Source organism: Zerene cesonia, chromosome 14 (genome assembly GCF_012273895.1).
Source record: "Zerene cesonia ecotype Mississippi chromosome 14, Zerene_cesonia_1.1, whole genome shotgun sequence".
Taxonomy (NCBI): Eukaryota; Metazoa; Arthropoda; class Insecta; order Lepidoptera; family Pieridae; genus Zerene; species Zerene cesonia.
Window position 1 is genome coordinate 3588919 of NC_052115.1, and position 5843 is coordinate 3594761.

Consider the following 5843-nt stretch of genomic DNA (forward strand, 5'->3'; position numbering starts at 1 on the left):
CTATAAGGATAACAAAAAATGAACTATGACATTGAAATAGTAAAGCTTACGCGTTTATTACGTGTTTCGACGTCACGTATGATACCATATTCGCGTCTCTGGTGTCCCATGGCGGTCCGTAGAGCTAGGTCGTTCATCGACCCGCCACCTCGACTCCGCGCTTAGTGATTGTTTATACACCTTCATTACCCAAACAATGTTCAGCTACTCCGTGACATACCTTTGTAATCATTATGAAATGTAGGTTAAGGCTCGTCATTCGTATAATCACCTCAGTAGGTTCTTTTTAACGCTCTCTTTGTAATTATATCTGATAAGTGCCTTCTTGGACAATTTTTTGCACTTTTCGAGTCTTGTTTGCTAATATAATATCATACCATGTATTTATTAATTGATTTAATTTGCCTGTTTTCAACTGCCTATACAATTAAGTATACTACAAAACTTGTTTTATGAACAAAATCTCAATTTGTCTTCATATACACAGATATTTATGACAACTTCATAAATAATGAACAAAACCTTCCTATCAGTGCAAATAAATAAATGTATGTTTAGAATTTTTCTAGATATATTTAGCAACGTAAATAGGCGCCAGTAATGTTACTCTTCAAAGGAAGTCCGGGACCGACATTATCTATGATAACATTTCTTTCTCTAATTATAAAGCTATTATCAGAGACTAGAAATATCAGATAATTTATATAAAACGACTCGCCGACAATGATGTGTAGTTTTCAATCACGGGTTATTTGAATTCCATCGTTTTTCCTCATTTAGGTTAATGAGTTCTGTTATCAATGCATAAATTAAAATCTTGCATGAATCTAGCGTATGATGAATCATATTATAGCACATGCATTTTCATTTTATGAATCGGTCCCTTAGGTATATAAAACGTATAAAATTCAGTTAAAGGTAGGTTTTCATTATGTAAGTAACAAACACTAATAAAGATTAGGTCTACATACGTAGATCGCAAGGTAAACTAGAATTATTTCAGTATAGATACTTTTATGTTATTTTTAGATTAAAAGCTAAACGTGCGGTCAATCCGTGTTTTATGTAACAGCGTCGATCGGGTGCAACAAACTATTCATTAGCCGTTTATTCTTAGCGCAGATAGCTTCAATGTGTGCTATAATTGTCTATTTTCTCTCCTATCTATCTCCTAAGGGCATTGCGATATACTTTGTTTATCGCTAAGGTGCATTTTGTACTTTTTAGTTGTTTTAAGCGCTGGAAAATGCGGATCGCAGGACATGCGCAGGCGCCGACCAGTCGCGACGCAACTTTCTACGTTCGCGTCTAGAACGCGCTTAAACCGTAATCAGCAGATTGACGGACTTCGAGAATATTAAGACAGGCAAATTGAGTTGCATATTATGCCGTTATTAATTTTCATTGCATTTTATGTTTAAAAATGTATTCGTCAGCTGATAGCGTAGCAAATTAAACACGCGTTTGCTTTCCGCTTGAAGCTGCTTCATATTGATGGGATATTTTATATGGCATGTTACCTTTAAAACACGTTTTTCGTTAGAACACGTTTTTCCTAGGTGGAGACGTATCTAACTCAAAGTTGTCCTTATGCACAACTTAAGGACCCAAATAAAAAAGAATCATGGAATAAAACGCGAACGCGAATGCGAAAACGCGATTCGGCAACAATACTAGTTGTAATTATATTAAACTAGCGTTCCGCCCTGGCTACGCCCGTGGTGCATATATATATCCTAATAGCCTTCCTCAATAAATGGGCTATCTAACACTGAAATAATTTATCAAATCGGACCAGTAGCTCCTGAGCTTAGTGCGTTCAAACAAACAAACTCTTTAGCTTCATAATATTAGTATAGATTTTAAACATTAGTTAATTATAGTTTTAACAAAGGCATTTAGTTATAACTGGTTGTGACTAGGAAAGACGTGTTTTAACGAAAAAACGGACGAAATTAACCGTAGGTATCCTGATATAGTAGGTACATGCATATGTTACAATACATACTAAATATGCTATAGCTACAGCACACTTATAAGGTATTTCTGTTAATTGATAAGAGGAAAAACCTAGCTTGTGAAAATGTCGTATAAAATTTCCCAAACGGTATCGAATTACTTTAACACGTTCACTGAACAGGATAATTATTCAAATAAATAAATAAATTTCTTTATAACATCGTAATCATTTTACGGATTACCTACTTAAATGTTCATCATAGATATAACTGAAGCCAAAGTTCACTAAACTACACTAAACTAGAATTTTGATGAAACTTACTTAGTATATAGATATTAGATATTAGGCAACATAAAAACTAATATTTGTTTTGAACAATTTAATTTTAATCTGGATCTTCGCACGCGTGGATCAAGTCTAGTGAAGTGTAATTGTTAACTCAGACACTTATTTATATGAATGCTTGTAATTTGTGAATTTATACGATTTTCTTCTTTCTATAAAATCACAATCGGCTTTGTAGTAATAAATGATTCATTTGTAGGTACATATGGCTAACACCAGTCACCTCAATTGATTTTATATACAATATTATTATGAGTTAAATTCATGCTTCATCTCCTTTATGAAATCAAAATTGGTTAAAGACTCGTCAATAGTCAGCTTTAAACAGTAGTTAGGTACTTGTATTTGAATATATTTTTAAGTCGAGCAAAAAAAAAAATTATATTGCATACCCCTTATTCAATTAATTGAAAATTTTTTATTCGTGAGTTATGTTTTTATATAATGGTGCATTTCCTCAATGCTATGTACAAAATTAATACATAATATAATATATTTAAAAATTCACATATTTCATGTATTGGCGACTTACGGTCTGTACATATTAAATACAATTGAGTTCATCGTATTGGTATGTTCTTTAATAGCTTCCAAGAACGTTGTAAATATTGAACAGTTTCATTTATACCGTAATTATAAAATTTTTCATGCTAAAGTATCCTCCTAACGCTTAACCTGGTTTCATTGCAGTCTTTGTTTTGCGAAGGGTACTTTACGCTGCTAGGTGCGGTGGCGCGAGGTGAATGCACCCTTTACTCTTTGTTCCGATATCGACGTTCCCTCTTCCCTTTTCGGCACCCCTATGTTATGTCGTGATTTGTCTTTTATGTTCTTTATCTGATAGATGTATAAATTTTATGAGAAGATATTCAACTGTTATATTGAATATTGGCTACATATAACGACTAACCAGCCATATTTATAAACATATCGAGACTATTCATTAAATAAGTAGTATTATGTTTATTTTATTAATTTTAGTTGACTATACAGCTTTTGTTTCACGCCTGCGCTAGTGCGCAGTTTAAACTCCACCAGGAAGTAAATTGGAGACAAAACAGTCAATAACATTTTCTTATCTTCGGTACCACTTATTAAAGGTATGTACGATTAATATTGAGAAAAAGTGAGCGTCGTGTATTGGTCGCTGAGGCGCCGAGTCTTGGCGCCAATGTCTCGGCGTTGACTGTTTCCACGAAATTACTGTGCTAGCATTGGCTGACATAAATATGCACTGACAACCACTCAAAGCAGCGTTGCTGTGCTGACAAGTAATTTCTAACAACCAATTAAATTTAGCAGTCATCTTTATTTTGCACTGTCGATGCGCTAAGCAACTTCTACCCAATGTGATATGATCAAGTTCACGTATGATTATTGCCAAATATACATATTTCCAATAACTCGTACTTGAAAAGTTTATCAGTTTTTTGAGATTAGGATTTTCCTTATTCGTAAAATAATGGGCCATGGTTATAAGAAGTGCCATGACGTGGGTTTCAAAGAACTAATTAATATAGAACCTCGTCCGTAAGTTTACCTACCGTGTTCAAAGAAACTGGTGTTTGAATATGTATCATATATTTTATGATTATAATCGGAATTATTGTTATTACGACATAAAACATAAAAAGCGCTATTACACTTTATTGAAATATAATTATAATAAAATTTAATCGAAAAAGCACAACTTAATAGTTACTGATAATAAGACAATATGAAAAAATAATACATTATTTTCATTAAGAAAAACATTAATTATGTCAAATAATACTTATTGTACATAAAATTCAAAAATTGTAAATCGTTTAGATAATATACTAAACTCTGTACAAAATCTTTTTCACACAACAGCTTCAACAATTACATGATATTGTCCAGTTCTTTTCGAAACCTCAGCTACGTAAGTTTTTAACTAGTACAAAGATAAGCACAATAACAATCGATCATATATGGTCCGTCTACTTGACCCTAAAACTGACCTATTTTGTCTTGCTTTTATTAGAGCCACCTAATTTTACATGTTTGTATGTAACCGGCTCCATTATACACGATTTTTACCTACTTTAAACTCTATGTTCTTCTTACTGTGATTCTATCTAGTTTTTTTAACTAAATGTATTCATTAGGTATTGCAAAATATAAGGACGCGATCGATCTTTGCTATAAAATATTAAGAAATTCTAAAACATGCGATACATTGCTGAGCTTCCAATTTAATAGATATTGCGTTGTTAGGTATCTAATCTGTATCTATTCGATGAACTGTTTTAAATTTATTTCTAATGTGGACATGTCATAGTACACAATTGACGTAACTACGTATCTATAGAAACTTCAAATTATAATTTATAATAAATTAAATGGAATCGAGAGAAAAATGTAGAATTTTCCATCAATGAAGAATATTCCGTAATTTTATAACACGTTTCTAAGATTATTGGAAAATTCTATTGTTCGACTTCGATACTTATACCTAAATATAAAATTGTATTAATATTTTTTCATACTCACATTTTCTCCATAATGTAGTTGGAAACGTAATGGATGAAATGAAATAGATAGATACACTATTTTGCCTGTTTTATCCCCTCGAAACTGATCCTCACAATAACGCTGAAGATGCTATTGACCGCCAGATTTATATACAATTTTTCGAAATGAAAGACTGCCTTATTTTTTTCTGAGAAAATTAAGAAAATTAATTAAATGTATTGAAAATTATAGGACTGCAATTCCCTAGTAGAAAAGTTAACGTAATTGATTTCGAATCTTAAGATGAAAAAATTCATTATAAATAAGTATGAATTGCCAAACAATAAAAATCAATGACAATTATTTTGGAAGCAGAATATATTAATATTTTCCTGCTGCCGGGCCACCCCAAAGTTCCGCTAAACAGAAAGTTGTTCTTCGAAACGCCTTAAGTTCGTTATCACATCTCTGAGGCCGTACGGTGACGTCGTTGTCGTCACTGATATTAAACATTGTGTTGTGTGTATCTACGCGTGACGCTAATTCCGTTGTCTAAAGGTTATTCTGAACGAGAATTTGTTAAGACAATAATGGTCCATTTTGTTTTTTTCCAATATACAGACTCGCTGTAAGGAGTGGAACAAAAAAGTTGTCCATGAACGAATATAATAATAATAATAATAAAAATTCTTTATTGTACAAGAACTTTGACAAAAAAAATACAGCACAAGAAGTTGAGGTACAGAAGGCGGTCTTATCGCTATTGAGCGATTTCTACCAGACAACCACAAAGCAAAGGAAAAGCTGCGAGGTAAGGAGAGTAGGCGTCGTACAAAACGGAGATTTGAGAGATGACAGATACATGCGTACATATATATGTATATATATAAATATTGCATACATAAATAGGTTAAGACATGAATATATTTTATTATAAAATAAATAAATAAATAAATAAATAAAAATATGCATATATAAAAAAAAGAAAAAAAAAAAATCTATTGTTAATATGCTATATCCAAAGTGAAAGTGAAAGGAATATAATTAACAAATAAATTTACTT

General features: G+C 31.9%; 1 protein-coding gene across 1 annotated transcript in view; it reads right to left on the minus strand.

Moving 5' to 3' along the window:
* Window positions 1-5843, minus strand: part of LOC119831742 (tyrosine-protein kinase Src42A) — a 78845-nt gene that overhangs the window by 59043 nt on the left and 13959 nt on the right. The gene's annotated exons all lie outside the window — the stretch shown is intronic.